We start from the raw sequence: 16,453 nt of genomic DNA on the forward strand, positions 1-16,453 counted from the left end.
GTAGGGGTGGGCAACTCAAAGTTTCTATAGGTTTATAATGAAATTCCTATTTCATTATAAACAAAATAAATGCTATAGGTTAAAATTATATACCTATACCTAATGCAATTTGAAAATGTAGCACGGGCCAGATAAAAAAGGCTCGCGAGCCGCCAGTTGCCCACCCCTGGTCTATTGCAATGAATTTAAATGGCATGAGATAACCGGAAACGGTTATGTGTGACTAAATATAGCAAGAAATATTTATAATAACATGGGGGACGCATTGCGCCAGACGTATATACGTATGTTTTACAATTATACACAAAATAAAAGAATATATAATAATAATAATAATTATGTACACAGGCAATTAATAATAATAAGACCTGGTCGGTATTCAGGCATTCAGCAAATACACCAAATTCCTCAACTGGTAAGGCGATAGCGTTTCTCCAAACTTAGATGAAAATACAAAAAGAAAGCACGACGTCAATGACACGTGTCAAGTTCCAAATATCTGGAGCTTTACGACGACGTGCATATAAAAACGGTATAGACCCAAAAACGATGGTAAAATTAACCACGAGGTCGGCCATCAGTACTGATAAATGATTGACTACACTTTTGATTGGAGTTCTTTTTCCTCAAACTAGCTTATTGTTTGGATGTACTATTTTCAGACGGAACAACGTCACATTTAATCCAGTTTGATGATACATGCACATGAGATATTTGATTCTTACTAAGATTTAAATTTATATTATGGCATATATTACAACCCAACTTTTTGTTATTGAAATACAGCCATGGATATTCTTTGAAAAAGTATTTTGTTTGTTTTAAATCCCGACATTCAGGAGTGTCATATTCTCTTGAAAATTCAATAGGTTGACATAAACTTTTATTAATAGCAATAGTGTCTTAATAATAATAATAATAAAAAAAAAATACTTTATGCCTTCGGAGTTCAGGCGTTTATTAAATAAAAATAATAATAATTATTATTATAACGATCATTATAATTATTATTAAATTTAAATGTTTTGATTACCTTGATCATTTTTTTAAATTTTTATTAAAAAAGTCCGATCTGGATAATTTTTGACGTTTATTCATCACTTGTATTTAAATTTTATAATTTAAAAATATTTATAAAACAAAGAATAGGTAGTGTATGTAATGTTGGCGATGACGCAACTTGCGACTCCAGGAGTGCAATTCTTACTACAGTCGACTCTCAGTAACTCGAACCTTGATAACTCGAAAAATTCCAATAAATGGACTCATTCTACGAGAAAAAGCTGAAGAGTTTGGGCATGAGTTAGGGCATGGACATTTTAAAGCCAGCAGTGAATGGTTAACAAATTGGAAAATCAGAAATAATGTTATTTTTATACAAGTCTGTGGTGAAAGTGGCGCCGTAGATGTATAAAAATGTTCTGTATGGATGAATAATTTACCGAAACTCATCGAAAATTATTCATCAAACGATATTTTTAATGTAGACAAAACAGGATTATTTTTCAAATGTTTACCCGAAAAAACATTCATATTTAAAAGCCAATCTTGTTTTCAGGTGAAAAACATAACAAAGAAAGAGTAACACTTCTGTTAGCGGCGAATATGTCAGGCATAGAAAAATTAAGACCATTTTTTATTGGTAAGTCGAAAAAACCACGATGTTTTAAACAAGTAAAATCATTATCAGTTAGTATGCGAATAAAAAGTCCTGAATGACGTCGTCTGAAATGTTTAATTTATGTTTATCAAAATTAGATTTAAAAAAATGGTCCACCGAGAAAAGGAAAATCTTATTTTTTATTGATAGCTGTACTGCACACAATTTAATTTCAATTTTTATGTTATTCAAGTGCAGTTTTTACCTCCTAATAGTATACGTCTGTATTACAACCATTATGCCAAGAAATAATTAATAATTTTAAAATATTTTACCGAAAAAAAAATGGTAAAAAAAATTATATCGTCTATAAATGACAGAAATGAAATTGTAATAAACATATTGGATGCTATACGGCTATGCGATAAAGCATGCCGCATGGCGACAGGTAAAAAAAGAAACGATCGCAAACTGTTTTACAAAATCAGGTTTTAGAACATCGACTGAAAATATTTCTTATGAATCTTCTGATGATAATAATGATGAATGGGATCAATTAACAGAGAAAACAAATCCTAATAAAACTTTTATAATATCATACGTTAATGTCGATGAAAATTTGGATATTTGTGGAGAACGGACTGAGGGCAATATTATCTCCGATAAATTGGACGGAGATAACGACGAAAAATTTGAAGACCAATAAATACAATCACCATTACAAATATAGAAGCGACACTTGCATTAGAAACATTACGCAAATATATTGAAGGCAACGAAGGTATGGAAGATGTATTCAAATCACTTAGTATTTTAGAAAATAGAATTGAAAACAATGTATTAAATAAACAAAAACAATTAACTTTACACCAATTCTTTAAAAATGATAAAATATAAGTAGAAATATAAAAATATTTTTATTTCTTTATGTAAAATTTATTTAAAAATATAAACATACTTTTAAAAGTTTTTGATAACTAAAAATTTTTAGTAAGTCGAATTTTTTTCACTCTTGAACTTCGATTTACCGAGAGTCGACTGTATATTATAAGAAAGTTCTTCTATAAACTGATATATAATTTTAATTTTAGAAACCAGCTTTTTAAAACTGCAGTATTCTAAAAAGGTTGATTTGTCTACTATTTTATTACATTAAATACTGTTCTAGGTTCTAGTATTCCTAAACGTTTAGCGATGATATCAATTACAATTTTCCAAAGTGCATTTTCTGCTATAGTTTTAGTTAAACACTTTAACGTATATTGAAGTCAAGTATAAGATTTTCGCATTTCTCTATAGTCGCTAAGACTGGTTGAATATAAATGATCATCAAATATATAGTAACGGATAATTAGTAAATAAGTTATATTAATATCATAAGTCCATATATAATTTTTAATTGACAAATAAGCTACATTTTTCAACATATTTTTTAGTTTAGTAACAATCTTGTTGAATTAATCTAATAATAATTTTATAGTTGATGTTTTCCTACCGGGAACCTTATATAAAGATTGCAATTTCTTAGAATATTCCAAAAACCCATTTTTCTCAACAACTAATGATAGATATTGGTAATCACTAGTCAATAATAACAATCATCTTAACTAAACTTTCATCTATTGACGTTTTTATTTTATCAGTTAATTTATTACCTTCAGTCGAACCATATAATTTTGATTGGTGACAACTGACATTGTTTAGATACAGTAATAAAGCAGGGTTGTACAATTTGTTGTATATTGTTGGAAATGTTGAAATTGTTAGAAAATGAAGTAGATGATCCGACTAATAAATTCAAATCTTAGTCATCTTCATTACTTACAACAGTTGTAATGTGCTTAGATGAATTTTTTTTAAATGTTCTTTGAATTAAACAAAAAAAATTATATGAAAACAATCCGATTATAAAAAAAATGTTCACGAAACCTAAGCTATAAAAATTTCACAATTTGTTCATTTTTAAATATAAAATTTTTTGAAAATATAATTATGGCGGATTTTGTCAACATTTAAAATGCTTATAAAAAAACTGTACACACATATTTTTATAAATTTTATAAAGCATTAATAACAATTTATGAGGACAATTTCAAGTTTTTTAACTAAACCAAAACATTTTTTAGACAATAAATAAAAAAAAAATAATTTAAGTCCAATATTTTAAATGTTTATAACTAACTCAATAAAGTCAAAATATAAATCTAACCATATAATAGAGATTGCTAATATGCATAGACGGCAACAATTTCAAGTATTAACAATTATTTGTTTTCAAATGACACTTGAAAAAACAAAATTGATTTTATTTACATATAAATTCTAATTTCATATAATATTATAATAATATAATAATTTTTATAATGTTATAATATATTTCTAATTTTTTTTTTTTTTTGTTTTTCTAATAATGAAAAAAGTAGGTACTTGAAAATTCAAATGTTGACCTCCCAAAAGTAGCTTAATATCTGAACTATGAGTATAATAATAATAAAAAAAAATAATAATAACTAATAATTCTAGGAAATGTTCAAATCTTTCGATGTAGATCAAAATTTGCATTTAGTAGGTATAGTCATAAATTCAATACCACAAAACGTATTACTCTATGCCTATCAAATTTACAATTGAATATTTAATTAACAAATATTTAATAACAGATCATATTATGGATAGATTTATTTTTCAGGTTTGTAACAATTGTATATTTACATTATGATTTAGGTTAATAGCCAACAAGTACTAAATTAAGAATTTTCATTCATTATTATCATATAAGACATATAAATAATTTTAATTATTATTACTTATATTAGTCAATACTCGAAAACTTTATTAATAGTTTTGACTGTTGCATATTAACATTGAAAAGATGTTTCAATATTTCACACAGACATTAGTTATTAATCTTAATTTATTTGAATGAATCATTTGGGTATTACCTACTCGTTAATCATTTGATTATTTTTGTTTTCAATAATTCTCATAAGTGATTTAGATCCAAAGTGATAATTTCATCATGGACCTAAAACAAAAAAATAAAATATGACATAATTAAGTTATGTAATTGTTTTAGTGGAAAGAAAAAATAAAAATAAAATATATTTAAATTATTTTCAGAGTTCACAAATTGAATTACCTAATTGTTAATTTTATTATTGTTTCATTGTAGTGTATGTAACTCATACTCTTATAGACTATAGTACCTACCTACAGGTACGGATTATATACTTAAAATAAAATTAAATAATTAAATTCAACAATATTCACTTGTTTTAATAATTTAGTTTCTATTTAATTTTGACGGCGAATAGCAGATTCAGAGAAAAACTTTTCACCGGGTAAATTTAGTGAAAGTATAACATCAGTTTTTAAGATTTTACCTCTTAGAACATAGCCCAGTAGTTCAGATTTTAAATCTCAAACAAAATCTTCTTTTTTAATGTGATCAGAACATATTATAAATGATTTACTAAGATTCTATGCATCATTTCGCCTACATTTATTAAATCATTCTTTAAGAAGCAAATCATCCTTTGGAAATCTTTAAAATAAAATAAATTTCTTAAATATAATGATTAATGGATAGGTTAGTGTAGTTTAATGTGTAGTCAGAAGAATTTATGATATATCTGTAAAAAGACAAATTGATTCTACCATTATTTTTGGCTTTGCTTGAATAGTTTTTTCATGAGGCAACTGCACAACACAAACCACCTTAAAATTTTTGTGTCGCCATTAAAACATTTAAAACAAACTAATTTATTATATAAAATTACCTACAAATTTTAATACAACTATTCTTATTTTAAATGCATACGAAATCGGAAATCACATCACAGTGTAAATAAACACTAAAACGTCTAAAACACAAACATTAATGTTCTAATTTAAGTGTGTTAAGATAAACGAACAATTTCGTACGACGGCTGACGTCATGGCTCAATAAAATTTTCCCCACATCCACTTTTATTGAAATTTCGGTATAAATTTCTGTTGCCTCTATTATCTTACAACCTTGGTTCGTAATGACGCAGTTGGGCATCTACCGTTTGCAATGCAACACTCATCGTGATATTAATAATATTATTTTTAGTATCGTACCCGTTGTTTTGCCATTACATAATTCATTATCAATTTAATATTTTATCGTTATTCATTAATCAGTTATCACGTCGGGTACTCACTACTCGCCTGTCACCATTCAAGTTCGTTTAATAATTTTGAATTACCTATGTTGCTTAGTGACTTTAATGTAGAACACTAGAACATCAGCATTATTATTTAGTATGTATAGTGAGTACTCTTTTAATTAACCTTAGAAGGTAGTTAGTTGTTGATTCAATTTAATTCATGTTATAAATTCTAGTTTAAAACGTCAAAAAGACAACAGCTACTACCCCTTGGAGACATCATAAATTTGCTAGGTGATGGGAAAAATTCTGAACTGTCATCCTTGTCAGAAAACAACGATGGTTTTTTTGATGAAAATTAATAACCCTTTTCAGAAATTGATAAATTTGGAGGAGAACAAATGTTTGAACTCTTACTAAATGATTTTAAAAATTAAAATTGTAATGTTTTCAGCATAAATGATTGTGTGTATTATTTTCTATTATTTATTTTTTATTTTAAAAATCTATTTTAACTTTCTTTATGAAAAAATAAATCGCACCATTTATTCTACAAACAGTTGAAAATTAAGTAATTAAACCACCATTGCAACAACTCTAACAATAATCAAATAATAATGTTTATGGTAGATATATAAAATATTATTTTGAATTATTTTTGTTTAGTTTCTTCACATGTTTTAATGGATTGTTTAAAAGTACGAAACCTGTAATGTCATCATATATAACACTAAAACATTTTGTTAAACACTAACCACATCTCAATAACTTACCATATTACACAAAAAATAAAATAAAATGGTCAAATAAACCATTTGGAATGAATTTCTCAAATATTTCACTATCAACTACTTATGTGACTATCACCTATAGAATATTCCAGTAAGTAGGTACCATTGATTATAGAATTCTATAATCAATGGTAGGTACTTTCCTGAGGTAGAATTTGAAAACATGGCAAAGTTCACAAAAATTTTTTAAAGTATGTAGATACTTCAAGGTGATATACATCTTTAAAAATGAAAATATTTGTGGGTACACTTGATGATTAGTTGTCTCAAACATACTAGAATAAGATTATGTTGGGTAAATTAGCATAGAATAACTATAATTGCTGAAAATATATCTCAAAATTGGTTTTTTCAGTTAAGGTCTTGTTTCCATGTAATAATAATGATGACATTTTCCAAAAAATAATGTTGATCAATTTATTAAAATTAGACCACTTTATAATTTTTTTTTTTTAATTGTAAGAAATTATCAGTAGAAACTAATCTAGCTGTAGATGAGCTAATAGTAAAATTTAAAGTTAAACCCTGCCCTCAGGGTATTAAAATATTTTTACTCTGCTCATATAATGGAATGGTTTACAATTTGATTTTATATCAGAGTAGTACAACTGAAATTAATCACGAAATGCAAAAAAAAATATAGCATTTGGGTTTCTATAGTAATAAAATTAGTTAAAAATGAAACATTATTTATTTTTTGATAATTTTTTTGGATCCTATAATCTATTTACATTATTTGATTTTTTGGATAGGTATTAAAGCAGCTGAGACAATTATAATTAATCGTTTTTCTAATCCTTCAGTTATTTGTGATTAAGAACTAAAAAAACTAGGAAGGGGAACATCTTATGAAATTAGCTCAACAGATAAAAATGTTTTGATAATAAATCTGTTGTCCTTGCTTCTAACTTGGTAACTTTGGGTAAGCCAGGTATTATTAAGCTATATAATAAGAAAAATAAAGCTTATGTATAAGTAGGTCACCTTAAAATTATATTTTTATGATTCAATGGGTAAAATAGATTTGTATGATCAACTCATTAGTTACTAAAGTGTTTATAAAATTAAGGAAATAGACTTTATGTATGCTCTTTCACTCATTTAATATGGTCATCTGCAATTCTTGGTTAAGAACTGCAATGATTTTGAAGCAATAAGTTTACTAAATATAGAACTATTGGACTTTTAGGCTTAGGAATTCTATAAAAACATCTACCAGCAATCTGATATCTGTGTCTCATAAAAAGGTGTTGAGCAAGTCCTTCAACTAGTTGGGGCTGGAAGGTTGGAGGGAGCCTTCTAACAATTTGTAAATCTCTTAAAACACAAAAAACGCATACAATGTAGAGTCCAGAAAAAAATAATAAATAAACTAGCGATTCGAATAAATATTGGCAAATATATATGCTATCAATGCTATAATCATTAAAAAGATATAAACATTATATTACATGTCGATGAGTCAACTCGTGATGAATTTTTTTTTTCTTGTCGATGATTCCAATTGTATTACCGTGTAAGAGCTACTAGCCTTATGTTTTTTCTAGTTTTCACTCTTGGACTGAATTTATTTGATCTCTTATTTTTTTTTTTTTGTAATTTTCATATTCATTTCTACAAGTGTTATAATTTATTTTTTTTGCTATGAATTATTTTATGTACAAATATGTCATATATATATTATACATATTATTTTTTCACATTATCTATAGAGGCTATAACTATATACATTTTATTGGATTTAGTATTAATATTATTGTAATTAAATATTTTATAAGTATTTGAAGTATTAATATAATTTTTATGAAATACAATTGTTTTAAATTGTTATTTATTCATTCTTAGATCTAGTTATAGCTTAAAAAATTTCTGATACCTTTCATATTGATTTAATACTGTATAATTAATTCTCATAAAAACTGCAATTTGGATAACCATCATTATTATTATTTTTTTATTTTTTCACATAATTATAATATATATTTATATAACTTAGAACATTATGTGTATAATTATCAAATTTTTCATTTCAGTTTAGCCTTTTATTTATTGAGTTGTATTATTTTTTTTAATGTAGGTATGTATAATATTTATTAGTACATACCGCTAATTTTTCTTGGCATGTTATTATTTAATGTTTGTTACATGTTATTTTATTTTATTTTTTTTTTGTATCATATATACAGATATACTACAGTTTTAATATTGTTAATTGTTTACATATTAAGAATCATATTTTCGATAAAAATTCAGTTGATATATTTAAATAATTATACTTCGTATTCAATGCATTAAATGTCTATTGATTACATTACATGTAATTGTCTAAATTTGTAACAATAACTATACAAAAAAACAAAAAGTATAATAATTTTTAAAGAATTTCAATAAAAATAGTAAATATCAATCTCGAAATTCATTTCTTCGGAATGTCTGTTGGTATTAGATCTCATCGACTGTCGACCACATTATCGGCAATTGCAATATTCTCAAATCGACTTGTAAAGAAAAACGCTTTTTTATCGTGGATATATCGCGTTCTTACCATGACTATTTCTGATACGGAATCGAATTTGACTGCTAGTTACTAGTTAGTGGAACTTTCTGGTTGGTGCACACCCGATGATTGGTGTAAGCGATCGCTTTCATTGTTACGCGATGAAAACGAGTTGACGCTTAACGTCCTTAACCACTTTTCCCGTACCACAGTCAAATATATTTGTTCAAATAGCAAGTTAAAGCCACTAGTTTTAATTACCAATGGTCCGTTATTATTAAATTCCGTTATCGTGGTATCTCCATTTAATGAGCTAGTTTCTGTATTCGTTTGCGCATCTCCGGTGGTGCTATAGTTTGATTGAATCGACCTTTGGGATGCGCAAACCATCACATATTCACATTCTCCTAACTGTTAGCCTCAAGTCTCAACCAATTTGTTTATGTAAGCTAATCTTAAAGATCTAATATCATAATAATGAATATAATATATTATTAGCACTCGTAGCAGTTTAAAATTGTAAAGCTTGAATTTTGTAAGAAGACGTGTATAACTATTTTTATATTTAAATATAATACGTGATGCATCATACATGGGCACTTTATTATTAACTACATTTATTTTAAATTGCCTATTATATTCACACGGTGGTTCTATATCGGATAATTTCAAGTTAGATAACACTGTGGTCATATCATTGATCTAAAAAATAATTATCAGATGTCATTGATTTAATATGTTCTATAATAATAATTAAAGCTATGCAGTTTAAATGATACAAATTTAAAAATTTTGGCACAGTTACGTTTAAAATTTAAAAAATCATCAGTAGTTTTTTTAATAGTCTAATAATGTATATTACCCGGGATGAATAACACATACATCACGTTCTTCATCACATATATTTTACTTCGTAAACTTGGTAGTCAAATCAATGATCCAATTAATATTATCAGATTTCAACGATTGAGTATAATACATACTAGGCGACACAACGCTTAAAAGCGGTATCTGATTATTATCGCGCAGTGTATTTTGTATTTAAATCTATAAATAACTAAATAAATAAATAAATAAATTATAAAATTATAAATTGTAATCTAAGATTTTGTATGGAAGTGAGCCATCCATAGAGTAGGAAAGACCGAGGGCAAACGTAAGATGAGTTAATTGTTACACGCTGAATATTTTCTTCTATGATATACAATAATAATTATTATCGGTTGTACGTGCGTCATTTGTCTCCTAATTTTTGTCATCTTATCCTGATATCAGTTTAGCTTTATCGTATTTTTTTTTTTTTTTAATTGAACTTAAGCCCGGTAACTAGGGCCATTAGCTGTTTGCAGGGGTTATAAACTATGGTAAGGGATAAGGTTGGTACGGTAGGTTGTATTTTACGATTGTTACGGTTGATAGCAAACACGTGTATGTGTGCCTAGGTTTTTAACTACTACGATCCCAAGTGGTCACCCATCCGAGAGCTAGTAGCTGTGGCCGTTACTTAGTACTTACTCTCAGTCGCATTCCGCGACTGGTAGCAGCCAACGCGCCACGCCAAGCCACTTATCGTATTTTGTTAATCAAACAATCAGTAAAAACCTATTTTTAAATTAAAAAGTGAATTTTTTTTACGCCATTGTATGTACGCTGTTTAATTTATTATTTAAAGTAACTTTGAGTAAAACCTCTGGAGATTACGATTATATGATAATAAATTCATTTCTCTATTAAGTTCATCATTTGTTTTCGCATTGATTAAAAAAACTCTGTATTTATTGGGCCAATGGTAACAAACAGACTAGGGTCAATTGTACCTAATATTATCCATGAAAATCGATGATATTATTTTCAATATACATTTTTTTATTAACATTTTGTATTAATTATTAAACTTGATTTAATTCACTAAATACCAAACAAATTGTTGAGAATATAATACATTTAAAAAACTATTATCATTTAAGTCTTTAATCTGTTTTAATGATAAGGTGTATATGATTCATAAAACAATGTTTTAAAATTAATATGGTTCTATAAAATTTTATTTCTATTGTACTAAGAACAACAAACAACAGTTGTAAGTTTTTACCAATATTCATATTCAATATTTTATAACAAATTCTTTGTTCTACACACAAGAAAACAAGAAGATTTGACATAATTGATTTGAACAAAATAAATTTATGAATGAGTTTCAGCTGTCGTACACGTGTACTTTAAAGTGTCTCTTATTTTTCGATATTAGATTTTTTTTTCAGTCTTATTCCGTAATAATTGATTCCAGTATGTATAAAAATTAAGTAAAAACATTGTATGTCGATAGGTTAAGTTTAACTCATGTCCTCAGCCTTTTAATTTAAAAAATATGTATCTGGTTAAGTAACCATTTTTTTTTTTAAATATTTTATTAATATCTTATAGTAACTATTTTGTATTAAAATATATATAACATTATTTGTAGTAAATTAAATTATCTTTAACTTTTGTTCCATACAGTTTTTAGACTACTTACCTTATTATTTTATTAATATAATTAATTATGAAACATACAAGTTTATAAATAATGTAAAAATTAAACAATATTATTACAAAATGTATTACGCATAATATAAATTTACTTGTTATTAAAAAAATAGCCTCATTTTAAAGTGTATTAAGTATAGTATATTTTATAGTGCAACTCCCCCTCCCCTTCGAAATATCAAGTAAATTTAAAAATTATTTTATTTTTTAACGGTCTATGAAAGTTGCTACAGAAGTTAACTGATTTTAAATTATCATCTTTATTTTGTTAGCTTTTATTATTTGTTCATAGTAGGTGTTTAATGCATATTGCATATTAACATAATTACATCGTACACCGGTCGCGATATTACAAAATATTAGCGTTCTGTTGTTTTTTCATTGTTACCACATTAATAATTGGTTTAGCGAATGACACTCGACGAGTATCTTTACATCTAATCGTATAAAGTATTTAATTGTATAAATAATAAACATTGATTACATATACATAAGTGTTAATTAGTAGTTTTTGAAATAACGGGTGAAAATATTTAAATCGATCACTCTGTATACTAACTTAACTACCCAAAGTAAATTATCAAATCGTATTATTGTGTAATGTGTATATAGGTAGATAAGTTTTTCTTTAAATATACACATATACATACTCGTTGTCGTTATCTACAAACGGTAGCTAATCAGTTATCAACTTATCACTTATCAGTCGTGGACTGTCGCCACCATATGAAGGTGAACGTATAATTTATGACTTGTTGGATCACACTATGCGTTTTGTTAGTTGCAGACTAACAAGAGCCGATTGGTACTTGATAATTAAACCGCAACACTCAAAATCAAATATAATAGGTGAGACGAAAAGTGAGCCGTGACCGTTGCGCGCCAAGTGGTTTATTTTCATCAGGGTTTCTCCTCCTGTTTTCCCGCCTAAAATAATTTCAAACAACGTAATGAAGACTTTATTTATTTAATAATGAAATACAAATAAAGCAAATAATACAAATAATATACATAATACAAACCCCTGAAATCACAAGAAATTACCAGTTGGCACGCGACGATCACGGTTCACTTTTCATCTCGCCTACTACCTATAGGTTCAAATATGAAACGCGTTATCACTTATCAGGGCCAGACTAGACCAATTTACGGAACTGATTAAAAACCGTCTGGAGACAACCGCAACGTGTTGCGGTCCAACCGTCCGGATGCGTTTCGGGATATAAAACACAACACACGCAGTCATGCAATTCAGTTTGTCCGATGATACTTGTAACCAAAATTGAAAATTTTATGAATAATTAATAATCATTTTTAAATTTAAATAATTAAAAACTTGAAATATATTTGTAATATACATTTATACATTATTATGCTTTATTTATATTATAGATATTAGATGTATATTATACGTTATTACTGTAATAACACAATAAAGGTGAAGCTAACGTATAAATATAAAAATATTAAAATGGTGCGATGAAAGTTATAAGTATGATGTGGCCGGACTGACACAAGGGACACAAGCCTTGTATGTAAGTCCGGTATTAATAAATATTGAGTATACTTGTTCTCGTGTTATTACCTTCCTCCCGTTCTTCGGAGGGTTCTCGAGATCGTGATTCAAGAATGTGATCAAATACACCATTACACAAATTAGATAGTAACATAACCTGTACTAACAATTAGTATTTTAGACATGCACCTTACCTGATTCGCCGCAGTGAATACTTATAATACGTTCCTCGGAGAAAGGTATAAGGTGACACAAGTTACGATACGATTTAAGGAAAACTTATGTTTAAATAAGAAAAACAACACTGATTTGAATTAGAAAAAGAAAGAAGTCCAGTAGTCGCTCGCAGTCTTGTGTGTATGTCATATGGTGGTTTTGGGAAAAAGCTCCTGCTCGCTTGTCTGGTGCGCCCGCACTCGTAATTTTTGTCGGTACTCATGCACTCGATAGTTTGGCCGGTGCTCATGCACTCGTGACTTGGCTGGCGCTCGTGCACTCGTGGCTTGGCTGGTGCTCGTGCACTGCCGGGAGAAGACCTGGTCGAGCCAGCCAGAGTCGCAGGCCATGCCATCATAAAAAAAGGACTCAGCGTTTTTTCGAAGAAATAGTCTTTCTTCTACACGACAGAGAGCTTCATTGTACCATGGCCCGCCTCCGCTGGCTAACGAAATTGGTTCACACGCTTTTCGAGATATTGTCACAACTCATGTGTCAATTCCTTTGTGATCATATAATATAAGTTGTTTTCTTTCGTCAGTGGCAAAAGGATGTTTGTAGGGTTTAATCTGCGTGCGACAACTTGACCGTTAATTTATTTAATTGAATTTTATGTATATGTAATAAACAATGATATGTTAGCATATCATTACATTACTTATTAGCATAATAAGTTGATACACGTTTTATATAAAAACAAACAATTCTAATAAACATGACTTTTTTGTTATTTTTTTACTTATAATATTAATTAAATTTCGTTAAGATCAAAATCAGTTTAAAAATAAAATTTCAAATTAAAAATAATTTCTGGGCTTTTTAATCTTGTTTGTATGGATTCGGTAATAGACCGATAAAACGCAGAGTATGATCGATCGTCCCGATTACGGCTTTATCGCATAGCCGTATAGCATCCAATATGTTTATTACAATTTCATTTCTGTCATTTATAGACGATATAATTTTTTTTACCATTTTTTTTTTCGGTAAAATATTTTAAAATTATTAATTATTTCTTGGCATAATGGTTGTAATACAGACGTATACTATTAGGAGGTAAAAACTGCACTTGAATAACATAAAAATTGAAATTAAATTGTGTGCAGTACAGCTATCAATAAAAAATAAGATTTTCCTTTTCTCGGTGGACCATTTTTTTAAATCTAATTTTGATAAACATAAATTAAACATTTCAGACGACGTCATTCAGGACTTTTTATTCGCATACTAACTGATAATGATTTTACTTGTTTAAAACATCGTGGTTTTTTCGACTTACCAATAAAAAATGGTCTTAATTTTTCTATGCCTGACATATTCGCCGCTAACAGAAGTGTTACTCTTTCTTTGTTATGTTTTTCACCTGAAAACAAGATTGGCTTTTAAATATGAATGTTTTTTCGGGTAAACATTTGAAAAATAATCCTGTTTTGTCTACATTAAAAATATCGTTTGATGAATAATTTTCGATGAGTTTCGGTAAATTATTCATCCATACAGAACATTTTTATACATCTACGGCGCCACTTTCACCACAGACTTGTATAAAAATAACATTATTTCTGATTTTCCAATTTGTTAACCATCCACTGCTGGCTTTAAAATGTCCATGCTCTAACTCATGCCCAAACTCTTCAGCTTTTTCTCGTAGAATGAGTCTATTTATTGGAATTTTTTGGTCAAGACATTATTGAAACTATTTTAGTATACAAAATTCTATATCGGAATATTCTTCTAATTTCATTTTTTTTCGAGTTGCCGAGGTTTTATTAAAATTTTTTAAAATTACATCTTTATTTTTTATTATTGTAGACAATGTACTCGCTGGAATTTCAAAATCTTTGATTATTTCTTGTTTTTTCTTTTCGCCTTTTTTAACAATTTTAAGCAACTTGACTTTTTCTACAAGTGATAATGTTGTTAATTTTCTTTTTTGAGTCATAGTAACCACTGTATTGACACACTATAAACTATCACACTCACAGTCACGATAAACGATTAGACGAACAGACGAAATAGGACAAAACTGAAATCTGTTGTATGCTTGTATGGTATTATCAAGGTTTAATTTACAAGTATTTATATGTCCTATATTTATAGTTGACTATAATGGTAGGTTTTTACAAGACGAGTCATAAACGAAAAATAATCGCCTCGATAAACTATTTTTAGTACTAAATTTGGATAAGAAAATTCGAGATGTCGAAAACTTGTCAAATTAATTTACGAGTAAACAAGATTATTTAAGCATTAAGTGTTATTGTAATTTGATTGGGAATTTTATTTATTCGAGATATCAAGAATTTCGAGTTATCAAGGTTCGAGTTACTGAGAGTCGACTGTAGTAAGAATTGCACTCCTGGAGTCGCAAGTTGCGTCAGCGCCAACATTACATACATTACCTATACTTTGTTTTGTAAATATTTTTAAATTATAAAATTTAAATATAAGTGATGAATAAACGTCAAAAATTATCCATATTGGACTTTTTTAATAAATAAAAAAAAAAAATGATCAAGGTAATCAAAACATTTAAATTTAATAATAATTATAATGATCGTTATAATAATAATAATATTTATTTTTATTTAATAAATGCCTGAACTCGGAAGGCATAAAGTATTATAATATTATAATTATAATTTATCATTTCAGTGTGAAAAAAACAAATAATATTTATTATTTACTATTTTATTAATTAATGTAGTAATATAATATTTAAGATTATAGATAACGACAATCAAAACAACCAACACGACGTCGTGATGATCCAGATATCCACAAGACTGCAAATATGTGATAAAACTTTAATTTTTAAATAATTATTAAGATAAAAATGATTTTTAAATGAAAGTTTAAAATTAAAATTAACTCCTAAGTCATTAAAAATATTTGTATGTGACAAGTATAAGTTATTCATAAGATTCGGATTTAAATGCCCTACAAATATTAAAAAAATGTACTTATGACCTAAAATCTCTAAAAAAATTAGGAATTTTAGATTATTTTTTTATATTTTCGCCTTTGTTGTCCAACCCCGTCTGCTATGGCATTATCTCGACCTTCGATTGCATAAAAACTGGGTTCAAACAAAGTGTGCATTTTAACGTCAACGTACCTATAGTGATAGTCTATACGGAATGAGTTCGTACCTCGATGGCGACCAGTTTTCGT

The sequence above is a fragment of the Melanaphis sacchari genome, unplaced genomic scaffold (assembly GCF_002803265.2).
Source record: "Melanaphis sacchari strain LSU unplaced genomic scaffold, SCAv2.0 Contig0_pilon_pilon, whole genome shotgun sequence".
NCBI classification, from domain to species: domain Eukaryota; kingdom Metazoa; phylum Arthropoda; class Insecta; order Hemiptera; family Aphididae; genus Melanaphis; species Melanaphis sacchari.